The sequence below is a fragment of the Neopelma chrysocephalum genome, unplaced genomic scaffold (genome assembly GCF_003984885.1).
Source record: "Neopelma chrysocephalum unplaced genomic scaffold, ASM398488v2 Primary Assembly neopelma1_143, whole genome shotgun sequence".
Classification (NCBI taxonomy): Eukaryota; Metazoa; Chordata; class Aves; order Passeriformes; family Pipridae; genus Neopelma; species Neopelma chrysocephalum.
This window is the reverse complement of record NW_020897805.1, coordinates 548258-573066: the sequence shown is the minus strand read 5'-3', so window position 1 is coordinate 573066 and position 24809 is coordinate 548258. Positions and strand designations below refer to the sequence as shown.

At 41.3% G+C, this 24809-nt stretch overlaps 1 long non-coding RNA gene across 2 annotated transcripts in view; it reads left to right on the top strand.

Moving 5' to 3' along the window:
• LOC113975780 overlaps positions 1-24809 on the top strand; it is a 211767-nt gene that overhangs the window by 81461 nt on the left and 105497 nt on the right. For both annotated transcript variants that reach the window (XR_003536916.1, XR_003536915.1), the window contains exon 3: positions 12940-13098. This is a non-coding gene — a long non-coding RNA (uncharacterized LOC113975780). The remainder of the gene's footprint in view (positions 1-12939; positions 13099-24809) is intronic.

Sequence of the window (24809 nt, the reverse complement as noted above, 5' to 3'; positions counted from 1 at the left end):
TGCAATGGCCTCCCGCATCTTTGTATATCCCAACTTGAAAAAAAAAGGTGCCAAAACTTGGTAGTATGAATGAAGTGCTGTGTCATGGCTCTGTTCCACAGCCCTTCCCTGTTCATTTTTTACTTTCCATTCCTATATCTGCTTTAGCATTTATTTCATTATCTTTTTCATGGTTATCCCATCTTCTCTGACACTTCTCTCTGCTCTGTATCACAGCTGCTTGTACCCTTCCCCGTCAGCTGCAAGGGCCTTTATCTTTGTCTATAGCCCGAGGCTGTCTTTATCAGATTTACCCTCAAGGCCATCCCATGGAGTACAGGAGTGCTTTTGTCTCCATTCAGCAGCAGAAAAAAACAAGACTCAGAAAAGCAAAGGGACTTGGGTAAGAACCACCTAGCAAGCCTTTGGTACAGCTTATTTTGACCAGTCCCTAAGACCAGGGGTACTTTGTCACTTAAGAGCTGAGCAATCCTCCTCTTCAGTGGGATTTTTTCACTGAAAATTTTTCCCACCATACCAGCAGTGCTAAGATGAAAAGAGGGACCATTTCCTCACAGTGGGCTGGTCCTTGCCCTTGACTGACCTGTGTCTCTGGAAATGGGCACAGATACATCTGGGGGCATAACTAGGGTCCTTGACACCTGGCCTGCTGACCACTGAGTGAGTTCCCAAGGGGCATTGACCTGTCACAGTAGCGAGTGGTCCTGCTGTGTGTTGCCTTGGGTTTGACCTCAGTGCTGCAGTGAGTTTTTGATGGCCTGGATGTGGCTGGTGGGTAAGGCTCTCTGAGGTAGAGCGCAGTGGGAGGATGCTTCCATGGGACCCATTGTGCTGGCACCTGTGAGGAGCCCAGGCTGGCTGTTGTTTGCTATTCCCTGCACACACGCAGGGAGCCTTGTGCACTAAGTGACATCAAGGCTCATTATTTTCATCAGATGCCACATTTGTAACCTGTTACCAAGTAAATTGTGATAAAATAGACTGGAGCAGCCCAGAGCCTGACTCTCTGTGCTGAGATGGCAGCTGTGAGCATAGCAGGCAGGTTAAACAGTCTTACAGGACCACTGGCTTCAGCACATTAAAGGAGCAGGGGTTCTCATGGAGAGCAGAGAGTTCAGGTCAGAACCAGCTTATGATGCATCCTTTTGGCAGACACTCTGTGCCTGGGATGAGGGTGAACTATGTCCTTCCAGTGGTTCCAGGAGGTAGGTCTTTTACCTCCCTTCTTCTCCTCTTTGCTATTGGGGAAACTGAGAGAAGGGAAAAATATCAATGTCACATAGTAAATGTACAGCTTCATCTCATAGTTCTTCACTCTCTGCTTGGAGCCAAGAACAGGTCCTCACAAGTTACAATCCAAACAGTAGGGTGAACAGCAATGGACCTGCAGTTTTCACATTTCCTTTCCCCCATGCTGGAGTCCAGATGATGGGTGTGACTTGCAGTGGAAGCTGAGAGCACAGGAGAAAAACCCAGCTTATTACTGGGGTTTAGTTTTCTGTCTTTGAAGATTCTCAAAGTCTGCCTGGGACGCTGAGGTTTTCGAAGAGGAACTGTGTTTGTTTCTCTGCTAGGAGATACCAACTGTTTCAGTTGTTTTGTCCTCCCAAGCTTCTGCCTGCCCCGCAGAGACAATATATTTGCCCTACAACATTTTATGAAGTTGGATTAGGTAATATCTCTGGTTTGTGTATGGAGAAACTGAAGCAACTGGGAAGGTAAAAAATTTCTGCAAGGACTCTTTTGTGTCTTTGAGGGTTAGAAAGCTGAGAGCAGGAGTCCCTCCAGAGCACCCTCCCCCAAGATTTCTAGCCTGACATACACAGAAGAACATGCTGTGGTTTTAAGGAACAAATGGGACCTTTAGTGGAGATCAGATCTTTCAGTGCTGTGCATTTGCAGAATTGAACTAGCAAGCTTTATTTGGCTTCTAAATAAATATGTTTTTACAGGGTTAATAGATGCTGAACAGCAAATACTAAAATGCTTCACATGTGAACAGTATATGTTACTTGCAGTGCTGTAGTGGAACATGCTGGAGGTAGTTATAAAGATAGTTGTAAATACAGAGTTTCTTAAGAATTTTAATACATTAAAAGTATTATGTGATCCAGAATAGTTTGAGAAGTTTGACTAAACAGAATGTAGTCATTTTAATAGCAACGTAAATATTTCACTTTGGCAAAATTAAGATGGTATGAATTTTAAAGCCTTTCTATAGTCTGGTATTTTACAAATAGAAGAAAATGTTGAAGTGCAAATGTTTTCAATAGAAGTATAAACATGTATCAGAAAATAAGCTGGTAATATTTGCTTCCAGATTTTTAGTTAAAAATACCTCTAGCATGGCTAAATTAGGAAATACTTTATTGATATGAAAGGTACATTGTGGGCTGGAGGGGGAGTGCCTGAGCATTTTTTAACTTTAGCTTTGTGCATCTGGACTCTGGTTACCAGCTAACTAGCTCTTTACTGCAGCATTTCTTTAATGCTTACTGATCCCTTATAAATATAATAGCTGTGCTCTATTCTCTGCCCCAAAGGTCTTACAATTTAAATTGGCAGTTCAGAAGAATTATCTCCCTATTTCAGGAACTGGAGCATAGCAAGATCAGTGATTTGCTCAAGGTGACATGGAAAGTACAAAACACCAGCACCTGCTCATTCCACTGTCCGGTTGAGATCCATCCTCCAAGATCCCTCATTTTGGGAGCACTGATTTCTGAGCTGGCTTGCTGCACTGCCCCAATGGCTTTAGGTGGGGAGATGGCCAGTGGCTGGGAATGGGAGTGGCTGGCCAGCTCTGCTGCAGCTGTCACTGCTCTTTGCTGACAGTTCTGTAATCCATGGTGCCTGCTTTTATGGTGCTAATTAATCTCTTTTAATTAATGAAATCCTTCTACTTAATGCTCCTCCCCTTCCTTTCCTCTTTGCCTCTCTTCACCTTCCACAGCTGAAACCTACAGTCCTCCTTGAGCAGGGGCTGATAAAATCTTCAGCCTTTAAACATCTCTGTGTATTCGTCTGTGGCGGTGCTGGTGGCTCCATCTGCTTTTCTCCTTTGGTGCGGTAGCAGCTTAATCTTCATGGCCTGTTATCTTTGAAGCACACTTGATTTCTCAAAAGAAAAACAGCTAAGCATTTTAGCACCCGCTGCTTTCCTTCATAGGCTGCTACATGTCATTGCTGTTTAATCATGGCCTGAGTTTGCAAACACTGTGTATGTAACAGTACTCCTTTAAATAGACCTATGGGCTTGATTGGGACAGCACATTCAGATAATATTGCTTGGCAGCACTTTTGCACTCTAGGACCATTTATCTGCTTTTATTTCATCCCTTAACTCCTACATAACCTTTCCTCTCTTCTAAGTGCACGGAGTCTAATTCTTGTCCTTGTGCCATGAAACTGGTCATTCCATGTTGGGTAAATCCAGAAGCAGAAAAGAAGCTTGGGAGCTGCAGGACTGGATGTATCCAGCCTGTCCACCAAGTTATCACTTCTGGTATTCCTGAAAAAGCAAGGACCAGACTGCCACTGCACAAGCAATGCACGACACACAACAAAATATAGTCCTTGTCCTGAAGGACATTCAGTTCATTTTGGGACAAAGAGCCCATTTCTGGACTCACAGATACATGTCACTGCTTGGCTGAAAGGTGATAGAAAATTATAGTGAGCAGAGCCATCAACATTATGAAAGAAAGTTTCCATACTTCTACTCATTCAACTGCTAATCGCAGCATAATTTTCCCCTTTGCAAACACTGCCAGATAGTTTCTTCTCTGTTTACATTTTTTTCAGCAGCTTCTTTTCCTCTCTCAATATCTTAAGTTTACAGTGCCTTTCCTCCAGGTCTAGTGGCTGATTTACATACAAAAGAGTGATCAGCTGTGGGAAGAACAGTCTAGCGCATCAAATAATAAGTGACATTAAGTGGCATCTAAATGACATTACTTCGATTCTCTGCTGAGCTATGAGTTGCAGTGTGACCATGCACAGAGTAATTAATTCCTATGCCTCAGCTCCCCAGTTGTAAAATAGGCATGGTTCTGAGTTCTTGGGAAGTCCTGCATTAGTCTGGGGCCAAAGTGAGCAATGCCTGTGCAGAACTGAGAAACTGTGGTGGTGGGATCCATTCAAAGGTGTCCTTGGAAAGCTGCTAGAAAGGCAGTTACTGTGAGCGAGAAGAATTGTATTGTGTCTTGTTTGTATGACGGAACCATGCTTTTACATGAGACAAGAACTGCATAGGGACCCTCTAGTTATATTAACTTCTGCTTTTTTTTGGTTCATCCCCATCCTTTTGGGTCAGAATATGCACTCAGTTCAGTAGAAGGTAGAACTGCAGACTGACTCCTCAGCACACTGAGGATCCAGGCCCACAAAGCAATACAGGGAGATATACTGAAATAGGAAAACTTCCATGCCTCATGTATTATTTTATAGTTTAGAGAGAGAGAGAAAAGACAAAAAGCATACTTTAAAGAGTGATCATAGGAAAGTGACTGTAAAAAACCCAAACAAAACCAAATAAAAAATCCTCTGTCTTACTGAATGCATCTGCTCACACTCTGTCTGATTCTTACTTTCCTTATGGATTTACAAGTGTAAATCCAGAATTGTTCTGGAAAAGTCAACATGAACAAAATTATTTTCAACGTATGTTTTCCATGTACTTAAAATCAAGTCATTGCTATAGCACCAAGTCATTATTACACCAGAAACTGTAAATGCACTATGAAAGGCATATGCCATTTAGCTTTAAAGGACTAGATTATCTTCGTAGTTGGACTGATATATATCACAGATGATCCTGTGCAGGTCAGGGTGAACCGTGGCAGGCTGAATAAAGTCTTGCTCAAGATGCAGAATTACCTGAAAAAGGAAGGGAGTAACAGGGAGACCCCAGAGATTTAGTAAAAGCTTCTCTCATGGCTGCACACAAAAGGTCTACCCCAAATTTGTCCCAACCCAAAACCAGACCCCAAACATCCCTTGCAGAGACCTTTGCCTCTGGATCAGAGGCAATTTCAGCCAAGCAGCGATGTGGACATATTGACCTTTTCTCCCCAGGGCAATCTCATCCATCCTTGAAAGGAGACCTGTGGAGCAGCATGCACTCTCATGCCCCACCATGCTTCTCAAGTGGTAAATGAGTAGCACACTCTGAGAGACTGTGGGATCTCCACTGACACCAAACATGTCACTGAGCTGCCAGTACAATGGAAGCTGGGAGAGCTGCTGGCCTAGGATCGGATGTCAAGGAGAAGTGGCAGGAGATGAGAAGTGCCAGGAATACTGCTTCCCAGCTGGCTCTGGAAACAGTTTATGCCTGTGTCCGTCCGCACTCAGATCAAAGCCTCCCTGAATTATTCAGGTGCTCTTTGAAAACTCTCATCATGCAGAAAGTGAAGGCAGCTTGGCTTTACCTGCTGGAAAACAAGCACTCATTGTAAGCTCCAGGGCCAAACCAAGGTTCCTCTGCTCACACAATGACAGCGGCTCCTGCCACCTTTATGGGAGGAGTTCTCTTCTTGTTACACCAGGTTCTTACATATAGGTCTCGAATGTGTGGGCCTTCAGTCCTTACAAGCTTCAGTAGGTACTTTGCATCTAACTCAGCCCAGCCTTGCTGTCCTGCACTGATGCATTGCTCCTACCTTCTCCAGTGTGTTGGGCATGTGGAAATAGGTGCAACTGTAAGAACAACTACTGGCAAACTCACCTGGATGGTGTTGCGTGCTTCCAACTGCATCAGTGAGAAGAACATTAGGTTCAGCCTAAAAATATTAATAAGATAGCACAAACTTGAGATTTCCTGGAGGGCAAGGGTAGTGTGTGCTCTGTTGTGCCATGATGCTGCAGCCACTCTGTTGAAGTGATGGGGCCCTGGCACTGATCCCCAGACCCTGAGAGCAGCAGCACACAGCAGACAGTGCCACACAGCAGCTTAAAAGAAAAAAAATGGCCTGAGAATGGTGAGGCAGAGTCAGAGCTCTTTGCTGTCCTTTTAGATACCAATAACTTCCTCTTCTATGGAGCGAGTCCAGCAATCTTTGTGTTAGAAGAGCTGTTTTGGTATCATAGGCAGATGCAGCTATCTTACAAGGAGAGACTATGTACCGCCTTCATATTACTTTCTGCAAATCAAGCCCTCTGCATATCCAAGGCTGGGATTACTCAGTCCAACATTATGAACTGTGATGTCTGCATAATATTTTAGTTGCGTGTTTTCTTTTAAATGCCAACACCAGGAGACAAATATCACATTAAAAAGTAACTTTTATTTTTAGGATGGTGCTTTACTAGCCATGTGACTGAGAAGATGAAAGGATTAAAAGGAAGGTGGAAACCCTCAGTCATCCCTCTGAGGTTTTAATGCTGTTTTCTGACTTGCTGAACACTTTCAGCAAGCCCCATTGCTAGAAGGTTCATCAGCTAAATACCACTTTTCATCCTCTGCTGTTGACTAAGTTAACAGCCTACAAATCTACAGAGTCAGGCTGTTCTTACACAAAAAGTTATCAGCAATATTAGTGCTTATGGTAGTCCACATTGATCTCCTAGAATCACAAGATGCTTTTCTCTACTTGTCAGTACTAGTTATATTGCAAAGTCGGTGTCTTTGATGTGGATAACTGTGGATGACGATGGTCTGTAGCCTCTGAAACACACTCAGACCCCTCCTCATAAATCATTATCAGCTGCATCACAGAATAATTCCCCAATAGAGAGCAGTTTGACAGTTTCACACTAGGAACTGATGACCTGTTGTGTTCTAGCTTAGGCAGGTAAGTTGCCACATACTGCCAGAAAATGATACTTTGAGTACAAATGCGTGCTTCAGAGAGAAAGTGATTACACAGAACGATGTCCACAGCAGAGCTGCAGTGCAGGAACACACTGAGTTCTTCAGCCCGTTCCTTGAGGACAAAGTATTTAGCAAACTTGTAAGAGCAAAATACAGGGTGCTCCTGTAATGGGGCTGTCTCTTGGGGTAAGCAAATGGAAGCCCAAAATATCCTTTCATTCCACAAAATGAAATCTTTATTGCCTAACTTTTTAGACAACAAAGGTGATCAGAATCTCCTTTAGAAAGTCTGTCCCAAGAAAAAAGTAAATTTTCTGACCTGATTATTATTAGGTCCTCCACTGTCAAAAGCACCTCATATCTGATTTCTTCTATCATGCCTGATAGAAGGGGTAATTTTTTTCTAGCACCAAGTAGGATAATATTTAAATAATTTTTTGTTGTTGTTTTGGTTATTTATAGTATCACTACAATATTTGAGTGACATCAGCAATACTTTTGGTTTCTCGGCATTCATGGTTCCTATTACAAAGAAGCTATAATCTACTGAAAATTATGGTAGTCAGATGTTCCATTCTAAATATTATCTGTAACTTAAGAGAATGAGTTTGTAATATGATCCCTTTTCTAAATATCTGAAATATGAGGTTTTTGAAGGCCAAAAAATGACAATTGTATATCTAAGTTTCACTTCTTAAATTAATTGTTTTCCCCATCACTTTTCAGCTGAAGCACAGGAATGAAATGAACAGAACTAGCAGGGATCTCTGAGGTCACTGAGTTTGGTTTTTCCCCCTTGGGAAAATGACTTTTTTTTTCTGACTAACACTATATTGTAGTGATTACAAAAAGTGAAGGGAGTGGTTACTATTTCTGCATGCATGATAATACTTGCCCCACAGGCAGTTACCTAAGAGTCAGGGGTAAAGATTATTGCAGACTGTACATCCTACAGATCACCTAAAATCATCTTTGCCCATTTAAATTACTCATTAGTTGAAATAAAATATTTTATTCCTTTTCTTATGTGAAATTAAGGAACAGAAAACATTTTTTCATCTAAATTCCTCTAAAAAATGTTGGTTATTAGCAACAAACAGATGCTAAAAAGCACACTTAAAACCTGATTGAGAAACACTACTATGATTGATCTTGGAAGGGATTTATAAGGATCCTGTGTGACTTAAATAGTCCTTTGTCAACCGAGTTTCCTGATCAGATTTGTACCTTCCATCATACACTAAAACTTACCCATTACTGAGTAACTACTGAGAGAGTGAAGCCATAAATAGATGGTTGTGGAGCTGTAATCTTGGAACATTACCCCTGGGATAGGGATGGGTACAAGGAAGCAGTCTAGTATATCCCTCCAGCGTCTCCTCTAAGCTTTAGAAGGATCTTACTGGTAGCTCCAAATCATGAGGATACATTTTTGTTTGTGGCATTTAACAAAATCTAGTATGCCATCCGATGTGCTGGAGGGTCTATCTGAACTTTAGGTGTGTTCTCCCCTCTGTGTACTGTGATAGGCAGGGCAAGGATTTCTGGCCTCTTTAGAGTGGACCTCAGTGGGGTTAGGAGAGGTGAAGGCAACAGCTTTCTGCCAAGATAGAACTGCGGTGGTTCACCAACTCAGATTTCTGCTGTGGTTTGTATCTCCCTATTGCACTGATAAGCATGGAGGGACAGGTGTTTATTTGGAGAGACATCTGCAGAAGAAATGCACTTAAGCCTCATATTTGAATATTTCCAAAGATTAGGAAAATCCAGACCAGGAACCCAAAACTTTGAGGTATAGCTCTGTTTCTTCAGGCATCAGATGAAATAATATGTGGACTGGAAGGGTTCCAACAGTGCAGTTCTTCACTGGACATCATGTGTGAAGGAGGAGTTCTTTCTTCTTCAGTAGGGCACTTGAATGAGCAGCTAACTCTCAGAGGCGCCTAAACTCTGCCATGCCAGTGCAAAACCACCACTCCCAGGATTTCTTTGTGTTTTTCAGCTTTTAAATGGAGGATGAAATTTTAGTTCTACTGACCCAATTGAAAAATACATGTTATATTGGATTAAATCAGAATGCATCCCATTGTTTTCCAAGCAGACATGAGAATGTGAAGAGCAGCCCATGCATCGTTTGTAAATCTATGCCATATGGCAGAGACATACTTCTCTCTCTTATTTAAAGGTGGAGATATATCTTGGGGCCTGATGCTTTTTGTGACAGAATTGAATGTTTTCAAATCCTTAAGCCACAGCAGGGTGAAGAGTGGAATGGGGTAGTGGAGCACTGGGGTGGACTGCATAGGGAGGTTGTGTGACCTTCGCTGTTGTTCTTAAAAACACACCAGACAAAAAAGGTTTAGTACTTTAACAGTGGTTGATCCTGCCTTGGCAGAGGCATAGTCTTGACAATCTCCTAAGGTCAACTTCAGCCATATTTTCAGTGATTCTGTGGAAGTATGGAATTGTTATTATTATTTCTGTTACTACCATTTGAGGAGGGACACTTCTCAGAGATCAGAATCTGGTGGTGCCTGGTGCTGTACCTGTATGTGAGAGAAAGATGGTCTTGCCCTCAGAGACCTTACAAATATGAGTCAAGAAGCAACGGCTAGTATGGACAGCTGAGGGAATACAGAAAGGAGCAATGAGACGCTATTGATCAGCAGGATAGGCAGTACTCATAATACATCAGCAGCCTAACTGCTGTCAGATTTTTGCAGGCATCACGGCTAAGGAGAATTTGAAGGAGGATAATGAGGAAGTTTTGCAAATGAAATCTCCAGGCTCCCACCACCTCTGCTCCAGAGCTGGGCAGTAGCAGGATAATGGTTTACCTCCCACTTCTGACTGTTCTTGTGTCCCTGCCTGCCGCTGCCCACTCTCACTGAGGGCACAGGTTGCAAACTTGTGTCTAGCCTGTATTGTAGCAGGATGGCAGGAGACAGAGTCAGGATAAGGCCTGGCCCTCTATCCCACATGCTGTGGGATCTCTTCCAGTGACAAGAAGTAAAGTTGATGAGTCTGTATTGAGACAGTGAAGTGACCCCCGTGCTGCTCCACATAATTAATAAATAAAGCACTGGGGGAGTTTTTGCCATGCCGGCTGCTATGACAGGGCTGTCTACGGTGCACTTAAGCATTAAATGACCAATTTCTGTCAGACTAACTTCCCAAGCCTCTCTCTCTCTCACACACACACACACACAAAGCTAGCTTCCTCGCTCCCTGCACTTGGAGTTTTTCAGCAACTGATGGCTCCTGGTTCATTTCTGTGGAATTAATTGGTCCCTGAATGAATTCTGTTGACAGGGCAATTTATCATGTGTTTGGGTTGACAGTGTTGGATACCGGTAAAGGGGGAGAGTGGTGTGTGAGTGGGATGAGGGAGATGGACAGGATGGGGGTGGGTGGGAGGATGAAGAAGAGGAGGAGTAGAAGAAAGGGGAGGTGGAAGAGGAGATTGTTTAAAAAATTAAAAAGAAAGAGAGAGGAAAAAATTTGTTCCTCTCTGGCACCCTCCATTACAGCTCAGTGCAATGGATAATGCACATGAACGATTGGGAGAGGAAGGGAAGAGGAAGGGAGTGCCACTCGTCTCATGACAGGAGTCACGATGCTGCTTTTCCACAATTTGCACCATGGCGTGGGAGTAAAAAAAAAAAAAGAAAGAAAAAACCCCGGCAGTAAAAGTTCATCGTTGTTATATGGTGTCTCTGGGGCTCATCCAGGAGCCTCCACCTGTAATGCCTACATCTCTATTTCTCCCTCATACCAAAGTGAGTGGGAAGCTAGGGACACATCTGGTTAATCCTCAAAATGCTGATATGTGCCCAAATACTGTTTCAGTAGGCATGAGTGATGTCTAGCCCCTCATGATGCATTGGTATCTGTTGTGTCTTCTAGCTTAGGACATCCAAGGAGGAATCACATATTGCAAAGCAAATTCCATAGTCTGGGTTTCCCGTTTCCCTTCAGTATGGATCAGAAGGGAGTGCCTGATCCCATATGAGCCACTGACGATCCCAGGTTACATCATTTCACATCATCCAAGATTGGGACAAGGAGGGACTTCCCAATATAATTAAAATTACATCGTAATTACATTGTCATTAAAATGTCATGTCTGCAGCATATGGATTCAGTTTCTAGTCAGAGCAATGTAGATGATCATTTTAGTCCTTCTGACTTCACAACTTCTGAACGTGTAAGTGTGGGTATGTGTGCACACGCATGTGCTACAGCATGGATGTTAACACCAACCAAAGACAGAAAGAAATTCAATTTGGATGAAACAAAATCGAGTTTAAGAAGAAAACACACGAGTGTATCAATTTTTTATGTGGGATTCTGAAGTGTAAATTTACACTGTTTGGGGTGGGGACCCACTCTGTTGTAGTTTAAGACAACAAGCAAAAATACGTGTAGGAACCGACATACACAAATTGGCAATGGTGGCAATAATAACTGAGAAGTGATTTGTCTGCACAAAAGTCATGCAAACAGAGATTAATCAGAAAACTTGTGAGATGTATGCGGTGCTTGGAAAGGACCAGTCTGAACTGGGCCAACCTGGTGGGTTACAGTCCCACAGAACAGAAACATTGTTGATTGATAATGAGAAAGTGCTTGTATAGGAACTGAGTGTCTTTTTATTAAGAGGGACTTCACACAGTGATATAAAACTTAAACTCAGGTTATTTATAAATGTTTTTTTTTCTCATTAAAAATAAGATTTGTAGTATTACAGTTTATAAACATGAACCAAAATGAAGAACATACAGTTTGGTAGCAAGGGCTCTGCAAGATAAGTACAAATATCTGAGAAGCTCTAGCAGTTATAAGTTGATACCAGGTAAATTCAGCCAGAAATAATGTGTGTATTTCCAACAGTGCAGGTAATCAGCTGTCAAAATACTATAGTTAGGGTTCAATGTACTTTCCAGCACTTGAACCTTTATACTTGGTGGCAAATGCTCCTCAGAAACAGATTCCCTTAGCTCAGCTCCAGCTATTGGACCCGCAGCAGGAATTAATTCAAAGCAGCCCTATGGTATCTCATATCAGAGACCAGACAAGATGATCACAGTGCAGTAGGAGTCTCCTCTGGGGTAGCTGTGGCAATGAACTTGAAAACAGCTATCTTAAAAGTCAGTGCCTGATTCCAGTTTCGCTTACGCACTGTTTACATGAATGTAACTCTTTTGACTTCAGAGGTCTGATTGACAGTGGTGGATACAGAAGGCAAATCAAGCTTCTGAGAAAAATGGTTATGATCAGGCTGTCCTGAGCCAGTGAGGTGAACATGACATAGGACACATTAAAGGAATAAATGGGCATATTTTCACTTATAACACTGAAGCTTTGAGACAGAAACACAAACATTTTTATATAAAAAAATTATCCCTGAAAAGAGACAGTAAAACCTGAAACAACACCAAATCTTTCTGTATTGTGAAATACAGATGAAAAAACTCCTGTGGTTGAAGAGGCAATGATTCAAAACTGAACTCTGGATAAAACAGTGGACACAAAATGAACCAAAATAAGCTCAAAGAAGGTTGCATTTAGAACTGAACAGGATATAATAGGTAAGTAGCTAAGGTGGCAAGACAAATGACTTGGAATTATTCAATATGCAGCTCCTGCAGCAGGCTCCATGATTAGAAATGTAAGCTAGAGTTGCAGGCTGAGTTTCCTCACTTTTAATGCTCAGTCTGTGGATGTAGGAGTATCGGATTTGTAAGACTGGGCCAGGCTTGTGTTTTGACTGGTTGACCATCTCTAGCAGTAGTCTCAACAGATTATTAAGAGGAAAGTGGAACTGTGCAGAGGGCAGACACAGGAACCATCTGCAGTTTGTTGTGAGCTCAAGTAATCTGCAGGTTGGCTGAATCCCAGAAATGTTCATAGCTTTCCAGAATGCCTGTTGAATGCTCATAACCCTGGATTATTTTCTGCCTATAAAACTGTCCTGTCTTTTCTGGTATCATGGTGATTCCTTTGGTTAAAAGTTCAGTTGGTCAAAATACAAACTGTTGGGGAAAAATTTTAATCAGCTTTGAATTTGCTGCTTTGTAATCTAATCAATTGTCATCTTTTTCTTGTGTTCTTGTGACCTGCAGAATCTGGTTCTGCTAAGGAAGCCTCTGACTTGTCTTCTGGGGAGTGTTCAGGAATCATTTTGATGAATTCCAATTAAGAGTCTTTTTGACACCAGAGGATGCAGAGGTCAAAGGATGCCCTGAGCAGCACATAACAGACTACATGGAGCAGAGATAAAGGTAAGAAAATGGCACAATTGTAAAATTGAACAGAAAATTCCTGAAGACATGAACAGCATTTGAATTTGGAAAGATCTTGGAGTGAATGGTGCAGCTAAGATTTCTGCCTGGAGCCCTGCAACACTATGTAAAGACCCTTGTATACTTGATGGAGAAAGTAATAACAATGTTGTCTCGTTATGTAGTGATTAATCTGGAATGGAAGTTTACAGAAAGTTGTAGACAATCTCATTAGAAACAAGAGTTTTTATAGTCATGTGAGACTTGTAAGGAAGAATTAGTGTGGTTGCTTAAAGATAGATCTCTGAGTGCCTTCTGGCATGCTTGTGATTCAAGCAGGAGACCTCAATAAATTGCTAGACATGGCAGTGGTCTGCATAGCAATTTGTCTTCAACTAACTTTGTTTATGGCTAGTTGAAAGAAATTTAGGGGACTAACCTCACAGCCAAGTGGATACTCAGTCATGAGCAGAACCGACAGATTCTCACTGATATTTGTAGAGTCAGTCTCTGTCTTTAGCACAGCACAAGTAACATGTCATATCAATACTGCAGCATTAACTGAGCTTTATAGGAACTCTCCAACGAGTCTGAGGGAGTTACCCTCAATGTAGGCAAACATCCTGTAGGATTGAGAAAAGGTAGTCACTTTGGTCAGAAAGGTAAAATCTCATTGCTCAAGTTGAGAACCATAGTTGATTGCATATACAAGTTGGTTGCTATCAATATTGTGTATTTTCAAACACTGGAGCCATGCCTGAATTCACAGCAGAAACTTCTGTGAGTAGCAGTCTGCTACTTTGGCAGCCCAGAGAGTAGCATAAAGGGGCTCTTTTGCACTGTGTTTATTCAAGGCATGTGAAATCCTCCATGGAGGAAGTATGGCTAGTGCTTTTGTTTTTAAACTGTTTCCATCTCTTCTTCTAATGACCATTTTCTCCTCTCTTTGGCTTCTTCAGTGTGGGCTGTATCTTAGGTGACTTGTTTAGGATTTGAATAAGAGATGCTGAGAAGAGCTCATTTAGGATGAAAAATGTAATACAATGGAGATAGATGGCAGAAAAAATAGCTGTTATTATTTTGTCCCTGATAACCAAAACTAGAATTCTGCCATATTTTTTTCAAGGTTTATCAATTTAGGAGCAAGCCATGTTAGACCACTCACTAGTTTTGTGTGCCTAGGGAGAAACAGTGTCAGGGAAAACATTTTCCATCTTTGATAAGCAAATCAGATCATCAGTGGCTTGCAGATTCACCACCCTTTTGTCACTTTCAAATAGGGTTAATAGGACAAAGTAAGAGGACTTGCAATCACAACGCTTACATCTGAGGAGAAGGAGCATAAGGGAGTTTTTGCAGCTGTATGATTTTTGTCAGTATCTCCTCTATTAGCAGCATGGGGAATTTCAAACTGAGTGTCTGTTTTGGCAAATCAAGGGCTGTTCTGGAGCACAAACCAATCTCAGTAGTCTAAGATTCCAGCTGCCTTTTGAGGCTTTTGGTTGGCCATTTAACATGGGCTCTGACACTCACTGTTACCGTACACAGATATGTATTGCACAAAACTAACACTGAATTCTGTGTGTAAGTAACCAAATAATCCAGGCTCAACTTCTCGGTATTTTGAGTGGTTGTGCAAGGGAAGAGATACATCAAAGCTTTAATTTTTCTGTATTAAAGCCTTTGTAATTCAGAGATCACACAAACCTAGTACTTTTGCTGATTTATGACTAACTTAGAAGGAAGGACTCCAAAAAGCCTCCCAGTCACCTTTGAATGAAACACAAAAATAATGAAGCCCAGCCCTGTGCTATGACCATGTAAACATTTGCCTTTCCCTGCCACACTCTTCACCATGGGTCCCACATGTTCTGGAGTCTCCCTTTCTTCTGAGGGAATAGGTAAAGTGTGTGCTCAGTCTTGGTCTGCAAAGGCAAACAGGTTTCAGAGCAAATAGAAACGTTATTGATTTTTTTTGCTTTTGTTGTATCAGCCAAGTAAAATACATACCAAGAGGTAAAACACATGAATAAACAAACAATAATGGGTGAAAATAGACAATCTATACTCAAAGACAAAATTAGAAAGGTGCACATGAGATCAATAAAGATTGTGCCAGGTTTCCAGAGTCAAAGACTGTTCTGAGTTCCCTTTAGTTTTGTTTCCACTCTCTCTCCCCTCCTTTTGGTGGGAACTTCACATGTGGCACCTTGACCCAGAGCAGGATTTTCTGGGAAGTCAGTAATTCAGAGAATTCGCCTTCAAGGAGAAGAAATGTTCAACATCACCAGGATGTTTCACAGGAACAGTGCTTTGTGGCCTTTGCCCCCAGATATTTTGCTGTTCATAGTTTATTTCACGGGAGGTCTTTGAGACCTCTGGTGTGGGCCAGGAGCCCACTACGTTTGCTATGCAAACAAAGCAGCAAGAGAATTCCTGCTACAGACAGTAATACCTTAAATCTAGTGAGAGTGATCACCTGATACAGACAGAAGGGGGAGCAAAATTAAACAGCTGAAGCACAGGGTATAACTTAAGTCCCTTCTGATTTATACTAAAGCTTAAAAAGAATTTGAATGGTAAATATGTATCCTAGCTGGTAGAAGAACAGGGGAGGAGTTTTCTTAATGGACTTTAGAACAGACTTTTCAAAGAAGGGCAAGTTAAAAATAAATTAATTCATTAAATCTCAGGTCTGATTAGATACAGAAAAAAATGATGGGTAAATTTTTGAGGATCTTTAGCAAAAGATGTTACAAAAAATTTCAAAAAAGCTAAAACTGTGTAGTGTACAGCTGAGTGTCCAAACATTTCTCAAAGTCTTGTAGTAAAAATACTGAACTGTACATATTTACATGCCTAGCTCACATTTGAACCCTTTTGAGGAGCTGGCCCCAACTGCAGAAACTGAGCCTTTGGAATATTCTGACAAAGATGAAACTGAATAACAAAGATTATGCAGTTCAGAATACTTGCCAGTTTCTTATAGTTATTGGCCTCAAAGTTGATGGGATGAGAACAAATCATGGAAGGAAATCTCACTCCACTTCTGTGTGCATCTGCAACAAGAAAAGATGCTCATGGTCTGGGAAAGTGCTGGGCTGTTGATGACTTTGGGAAACTAGCGGTGTTTGGTTAGATCCCTGAGTGCGGGTTACCTGTGGGTTACATTTTAGAGAGCTGCTTTTGGGGATCTTGGCCAAGCATCTTCCCGAATTAAAAGTTTTGCGGACATTATCTGGGCTATTGGTGTGCTTCTGTGACCTATTTGTTAGCACTCTATTTCCACTATGCAGCATCTTAAAGTTTCTCTTCTGTTTTGTCACAGCATTTTCCAACTCATTTGCTTAGACATTTTTTATGTTATGTGTATGTATTCCCCTGCCAGAAAATGATGAAGCAGGTAGAAAACCTGTGTTGAAAATCGATTATCTTTTCTTTCATTTACTTTCCCAGGAATTTTGGGGAAAAAAAATTACCTAGGGCTAGTTGATGATGCCCCCCTTTGCTTTTATCCATACCTGCATAAAGGGCAAGAGGATCCAGTGAGCTGGTGTGGCTGGTGAGATTTATGTTTTTCCTTTTCTGTGAATGATCAGGTGAGCAGTGTTGAATGACTTTCCTTTCAGTTTTATCTAATGATAAATGAGTTGGTCAGGACAGGAATGATGTCTTACTTTGTACTGTACCTAACGCACAGAGTTGTTGTCTTGCTATCTGTAGGTGATATTAATATGGTTCATAGTCACAGTACATAGGGACTGTAATGTTTCTTTCTGTGACTGTAGCCTTTGGCTATGCTACTTTGTGTATTCATTCAGAGTCAGCTGCTTGCTAAAAGCAGTCTTTTAGCAGTCTTTTCAAGACCCCAAATAATGAGGTACAGATTGTATTTTGACCTTATATGCGTAGCCCAGGAAATGTGTATATGAATGCTAACTAGCATCACCTGGTAAATGTTTTACCAGATTCATCTCTCACACGAAAATCAGTACTTTGTATGCCAAGTCTCAACCACTCAGTAAGAAAGAACTGTTATCCTCCACCTGCAAGAATAATGACATGAACTTAAATGTCATAAAGAGCTTTTTTGCTGTTTGTTTTCATTTTTGTCTTGTATTTTTGAGCCTGTAATTGAAATGGGATGGCAGAACCAAATGAACTCACAACTCTTTTATGAAGGCTGAGATTTCCATCTTATATATCCTGTAAGCAAAGGAACAAAACTTTCATAAGACTTGTAAGGCAGCTGTGAGAAATAGTCATGTATTGTATTCTGATTTTGAGTGAACTGGTTGGCTACTGCACTGCCAAAGCCAATTACAGTGATACCTGCAAACAGTGTAAGTGACGTATGTTGGCAGAGCTGTTCTGAGCAAAACAATGTAGAAAGAGAAAATACAGGTACCTGAGATGAGGTTTGTGATGGGGAACCTAAGAGGCAACATAAATCCATCATCAAGTATCAGCTCTGTGGACGAACAAGTTTCTTGAATGGTTCAGTGGCCATCTAATGGAAATGTGCAAATAAGTACACTTCAAAAAATTAGGTTAAATTGGGTTTTTGAATGCAAAAGGAACAATTAATAAAAATTTGACATACTTTTTTGGGGCAGACAGCAGAGTTCAGAATTTTCCAGTGAAAACTGGACAAGTTGAGATGTCCCCTGAAATCCGATTTTTGGGGATCATTCCCATATGTATCACCAGCTCCTAAGTGCCCCAGCTCCTCTCAAGCACCATAGTGTGAGCTGTTCTGTACCTGCTATTGCTCTTTGCTGGCATTTTCTTTCTCTTTTATGCCTTTATATAAAAATCATCCCTTGACATGCAGCCAGTGTGCAATCTCTTCCTTTCCTAGCAAACAGGTAGAAATACCTTCTCTGCTTCTCTTCAGTGGGTGACCAGATAGGCAGGGTGCACACAGCAGCTTTGGAAAGGGGTTTGGAATGTATCCTGTCTCTCCTCCATGGTATTGCGGCTCCATTCCCAGAGCCCCAGGGTTGTAGCATGTCACATTTGCTGCTCCTGCTACACCCTTTTAGCTACCAGAAAACCTGCACAGTTTAAGAAATTAAAGCATTCACTTAAGGTGTTAGAAAAGCATTTCCAGAACAAAAGGTGATGCCAGTTCCTTGCCTCTCACCAGAGCCATGAGGAAGAAGCCAAGCTGCAGATTGTATTGAAAGTGAGAAGGGTAAACTCCCCCTTCCTCCTTTCCCATCCCATCCCCAACCCAGCCCCCAATAAGGCTTCATCTCTCCATGAATGGAGTCCCTCTGAGCATGATGCTGAGCCAGAGGAGTGACAGGTGCCTCCTGATATGCCTAAATGAGAAGAACCAATCGGAGGAGCCTGCCCAGCTTTTGTTGTCATCTGGCTTTGCTCACGAAAGATGAGTTTGATTGACAGATGCATCAAGGTTCACAGTTTATTGGTTTTTGCAAAAGAGCCAGATCTGCCAATTTAGACAGGGGAGTGACACAAAACTTTCCATCTAAATGGACTAATTTTACCACAGGGAATTCCCAGGCAGAGCGCTCCAAGGCAGGCGCAGTCCTGTTTTATTTTTTAACAAGGACTGAATGACAAATATAAACGACAGTTCTAGGCTGACGGAACATCAGCATTTGACACTTCACAGGGGAGCGGTGAAATAAACAATAGGCAGAGAAATTGAATTAGAATCAGATGAGAGTCAGCTAGAGAGGGAGAGGAGGGCCTGATTCTCTACCAAATCATTTATAAAAGAGCAAACTGAATACTAAGTAGCTATAACATGCTCACATCCTGGTTTATTAGCAAATTTAACGTACTAGCATATTACACTTGTGTGATGTAAATGGATGGCTAGACAAAGGTGGATGGTAGGGAGTGTACAAGGAGTTCCTGTTCCTGGTGGTGCAAACCTCTTGTGCTAATCTTACTCTGTGTTACTAATAGACTCTACAAAGTTAGAGAGCAAAAAGTATGACAAGTTCATTTAATTTCTCTCCTGTTCCCTCTGGCATATTGCCCACAGAGTTCTGTCCAGTCTTCCCGTATTCTGGCGCTTACTTACTTTTGGGTACCCACCTTTGCAGCCTTGGCTCAATTTCTGCTGTTTTTTTTCTCTGGAACTTTTCAATTTAAAATAGGCAACTCATGACATTTAAGGAAAATGATTCTGTGCAGAGTCTGTCTGGGACTTTCTGAGTGTGGACTGTGTCTGATTGAGGTAAAAGATTGTCTCAGCTGATAATGTTAGCAAACTATTATCCTATTTCTACTCAGCTTTAACAGGGGTATAGGATATATAAATTTTCCCCATGGGTTAGACAGCTAACTGTTACCTAGATGTTGCTTGGTAGAAATTCGGATTTCTGGATTTTATGTCAAGTTCTGAGATTTGAAGCATATCTAGAGAAGTGATTTTCAATCTTTTTCAATTAGCAAACAGTAAGAACAAAAAACAATCAGTAGAAGAATAGCTGCCAATGCAGTGCATCTAAGTCCACAAGCTCACTTTTCCCAGTTACATTAAAAGCAGTTTCCTTAAAAACAAACTAGGTATTTTAAAAGCATAAGTTAAAAATTACTTGGTGTTAGAAAAAGAAGCATGAAAATAAGGGGCTTTGGATTTATTTGCTTGTTAGCAATGATTTGACTTCCGTATATGAGTCTGAAAAGTGCATATGTGGAAGCTGCCTTATTAGCTAGGTACTGTAACTAACCATTGCTGGTGTATTAAGGAGGTTCCAAACGCAGCTCTGTTGTTAAAACTGCATTCTCATGGATGCTGACATGGAAGAAAGATGCTTCTTTCTTCTGTACAGAGAAGTTCTCTATTTGTGTGAAGTTTCACACTGTTCAGCCTCATACCATTTAGGTTTTCTGTGTAGGTTTTGTTTGTATTCCTTTCGTAAGTGTTCAGCAGGATGTGTTTGAAATTGGTCTCAGATTGAAGGTTATTATATAATCATATAATGGTTTGGGTTGGAAGGAACCTTAAAGATCATCTAGTTCCAACTCCTCTGCCACTGGGCCGGGATGCCACCCTGCTGATCGGGTTGCTCAGAGCCCTGTCCAACCTGGCCTTGAACACTTCCAGGGACGGGACAAGGGTTGCAAGAAGCAGCCACGGTTGACAAGAGGGGTTCTCCTGCTACAGGGATAAGGACCAGTGGAAAAAGGTCCTTTACAAGCATCTGCTATGGAATGAATTTTCAGGTAGAGTTTTGAACTTGAAATTATCAAACATGCTTTGGGTGGGCATCTTCCACCAAAATGTCACACAGCAGAAGACAGGAAAAAACCCAGGTCTATCATAAGCTTTGGTATCAGACCAGCTCAGTCAGCCTTGCCAGGAGTTACTGGGCCATTTCCAGGTCTTGTGACATTTGAGCTGCTTCTGAAAGCACTAGACCACAGGGTCCCTGTGATGTGGTGAGATGCTTCCTTTTCACTAGAAGTGAATTTCTGACTCTTACAGTGGAAGAGGCACCATTAAAAGCGTAGCTATAGATGTCTCGAGAACACTGCAATTAGAAGTTAAACAAAAGTTATTTTGTATTTATTTTATATACATGTATATAAATATACATATATACAAAATTATGTCTGGTGTTATATACAAATTACATGATTTCCAGTCAATCTTGTGATTTTTGTGTGTACTTGCTTCATGATTTTCGAGTATGAGGGGCTAAAATACAGTCTCTAACAAACTTCCTTTGCTTCACTGCAGACAGCTCCTGAATCAAGTAAGTTAACTGTCCTCAGGATGTTCCCAGCTTTCTTCTAAAGAAGAGAAGAATTCATGTACATACTGTTTACTATGCATATCTTCTTTAACCATTACTTGTTTAGTGAGCTGATCTTTCTCTTAATACTTTAAAGTATTTTCCTTTCTATACAAACATCGTGTAGATTTACTAGATCATAGTTTTCAGAATCCTTTAAAACATTGATGCCATGTTTGCTGTGCTTTCATTTTTGCCACTCCCCACTGTTTTTCAGAGCTGACTGTGTGTCCAGTAAATTCATCCACTACATAAGTTAGCACTTTGAGATGTGTATTATCTATCCTTGCCTACAGCTCATTAAAGAGTGTATTTATTTTTAAAGAAGGTTGTCATAATCTCAGAATGTTCAAACTTTTCTTTATTTTTCCCGTCAGAGTAATCATAAAGAGGATTTCTTTAGTTAGTGTTGCATAAACTCTTACGATATTTTCCTCATTTGGAGACAGACTGTGGTGCTCTTTTTAGTTTTATCACATAACATTTTGACACTGAGAACTCCCATTGATTATGCAGGATTATTAAAGGAACATAATACTAGTTGAAATGCTGAAAATAGCTCTTTCATGCAAGTATTTCTTTCTGCAAGAAATAGAAGTTCTTGAAAGTTGCAAAAGTTTTGCTGTAGTTCTACAATCAGTTATGGAGACTTACGCAGGAATATCAGATCGAAGATCTCTAGGCTGTATAAAGTGTGATATAAATGAGATGATCATGCTAGTTTCTAAATCATTCTTTTAAGATTATTTTACCAGGATGAATTTTGAAAATCCATTTTCTTTTCTTTTGACACATCTATCTGTTGATTCTTAGCCTGTCGTTCAACTCTGACAGCGAACGTACATTAGTAATTTCCTTTGATTCCAGTCAATTTAACATCTAGGACTTCATCTATCAATTTGCTCTTTCAATCTTATCACCTAAACTTTGGTAGAGAAAGAGAATTCTGATGCATAGAAGATTTCAGAATTTTGGAATCCAGTTTTGTTCCAATTTCAAGCACAAGCCTGTCCCTGCATCACATCCCAGGCCTGTCTGTCTCATAGGCAGCAGACCCTGGAAACCTGAGGCCTTTGACTTCAGGATAGTTGCCAGGCAGTTTTGCTGCAGTGTTGTGAAAATTGAATTGCTTTTACAGTCTGTTTGGATTTCAACAAATTGACTTTCACTTATGGAAAATGTTATTTTGGAGGATTTTCTGCCTATTCTATTAATACTGCAAGGGAAAACAGAAAATGAAACAAAAGGAAATGTTTTAAGTCTCTGATGAGTGAAAGCATTTGATTTCATGACAGCACTTCTGCACAGGCTTTCCTTAAGATACACATGCACTGGCAGAAAATGTGGCCCACTGGTTTTCATGAGCTGTTGTGAAAATACTTGTTAATGACTAAAAATTGTAGGAGCAAAATTGATTTAGTCTAACCTGACTCATTGCTACATTTTTACTCTGCCTCTATGACCTTAAACTGCATATGACTTTCTGTGGAATTAATGCTTAACTGAGGAAAAATTGAGTGAATACTTCAGTATTTGGTATGTTTATAGCATACCTTAATATAATGCCCAGCTGTTAGGTGATTGATGAATAGCTTGGAGAATGGGTTATTAATGACTTGCATTTGGTTTTGCACCCCAGTTAACCAAGACAGAGATTAAGAGAGAGCAGGCTATAATAAAACATCAGGCTAACAGAATTCCTCTTGTGAAACTAAAATCAGGGTAGCAGAGAAGGGGGAGTAAGACCGGAGAGCTGTCAGCCACCCTTTCTTTACTGAGACCTCTCACACAGCCCCCTCAGTGCTCTGATGGAGCATCAGGGCTGATTTGGGAAGATTTTAAATCCTCCTGGACGCACACTGGGCAGGTGTTGCTCATCTCCAGTTGGGGCTAAGGGGAAACAGGCATAAAGGGAAAGGAGATTCTGGGTTTTACCCCACATCTTTCTGATGTTGCGGCATTTTGATTTTTTGAACTACCTGGGAACACCTGATGTGTTATGGATCATTGGGAGTCAACTGAGTGAGATCAGCAGACGAGGGAGTCCTGCTGGCAATGAATAGAAGCGTGTGGGGGTTGGCAGGGCCTCAGAGGGTGGATTGTACTATGGGGTGTTGCAAGCATGTGCAGTGCCTTCCATCACCCAGCGTGGTGGTTGTTAGCAATCATGGTGTTGTTTACATGGTGCCCCAAGGGTGTGAGGTGCAACAAATGTAACATCCCAGAGACCTCAAGGGGAATCTACTGGAGAGTGAAGTGCTGAGGAGGGGGGTAGAGAGAGTAGGAGAGGGAAAGAGAAACAAGCCAGAAGCCACAAAAATGACATACAAAAAAAAATTGCTTTTATTTCTCATGTGCACAAAAAGAGAAAAGAAAATGGTCAAACAGAACTGAAGTGATGAGGAAAAGCCAAGAGGGGCTGCAGCAGCCTAGAATGGATGTGACCCTGCACCTGGCACTGGCCCCCTCCCCTCCACGGTCTCATGTCTAGCTTAGCCTGGAGATCATCAGCAGAGCTGCTCTACGGTTAGATTTGTCATCAGTTCTGTAATTGTCAGTTTGGTCCCTCCTCCCTGCTTTGCAAGGTTGCCACTGTCCTGGGCCCAGTCAAGGAAGCACACTGTGGTATTTGTGGGTCCCTCAGAAGCCCTCACTCTGTCAGTGCCAAAGGGGGCAGCTCAGCTATGATTCTTATTTCTTTGCCCAGAGGGGTGCTTTTCCTTAGGGACAAAAGGGTGGTTTTTTTCCAACAGTTCAGCAAACTAAAAATTCCTTTAGGGAAATGTTAATATGCATATATAAGTATATACTCAAGAGAAGAAAGAGGTGCAGGGTTTTTTTGTTTTCCTTTTCTTGTTTGTTTAACGTCCTCACATTCATGTTGTGATTAATTCTGAAGTTGTACTCTGAGGTTGATTCATCGCTACCGATGGGTCAGAAAGCATGCAAACTTCTGTTACCACAGCAGGGCTCATTGCCACCAACCCTCCCCAACAGATTTACAGGCCACAGCAGTGTCAGCTTTAATGCATCCACCTCACGCAACCCCTTCCTGTGTCTTGCCCCACATCCTGTTGGGCCAAAAGGAGCTTCAGAGAACAGGACTCAAAAGTGCTGCCAGTTTTAAATGCCATGGTCCCTTTTGCCAAGCATGGCATTTGAGAACTCACGAGATTCTTCCCCCATGATCAAGTGGAGACAGAAGGAGATCCAGGTTCACATTTCTGCTTGGTCCATTAGATAAAGCAAACATAGCAGCAAAACTAAGAATGATCGGAAAAGGAAGAAGTGAAGGGAGAGCTAAGAAAAATAATAAAGAAACAAAGGATGAGTTGTGAGAAAAAGGAAAAGAGAGAAATGTAATGGAAACATTAATTATTATTCACAATAATACTTAACAGTTTGATAGAATTTTCTATCCAGAATCTCAAAGCACTGAGGCAGTGCTAATTGATTCAGCTGCACAATCCCCCTGTGAACTAGAAACTATTGTTATTCCCATTTTACAGAGGGTTGGAACTGAGGTAGAGGGGGAAATTGGATTTGACAAAGGTTTTCTAGAGCGATAGAGAGAACTGGGGAGTTTGAGGTCCCAGATACCTGCTCCCATATCGATAACGCTGTTCCCTCCCTGGATAGAAAAGTGCATTGGGAATGAGAAATAATAAAAGAGAGGGATAGAAATTGAATGGAAAGAGGGTGTGAGAAAGAAATATGGGAAAGGTAAGACACAGCAGAATTGAGGAGAGGTTTGAGTCAGACTTCACTGGATTTTGCATAATATTTCTTCCTCCAATCCTTTTTCATTTTTTTCCTGTAAAATTTTTTAAAGGAAAATAAAAATAAAAGAAAAAAAATTCCACCTATACAAAAGCAGCTGTTGGCCTGTTGGGGAAAGGGGTCCTTCCAAGGTTTGGCTGTTCCCTCAGG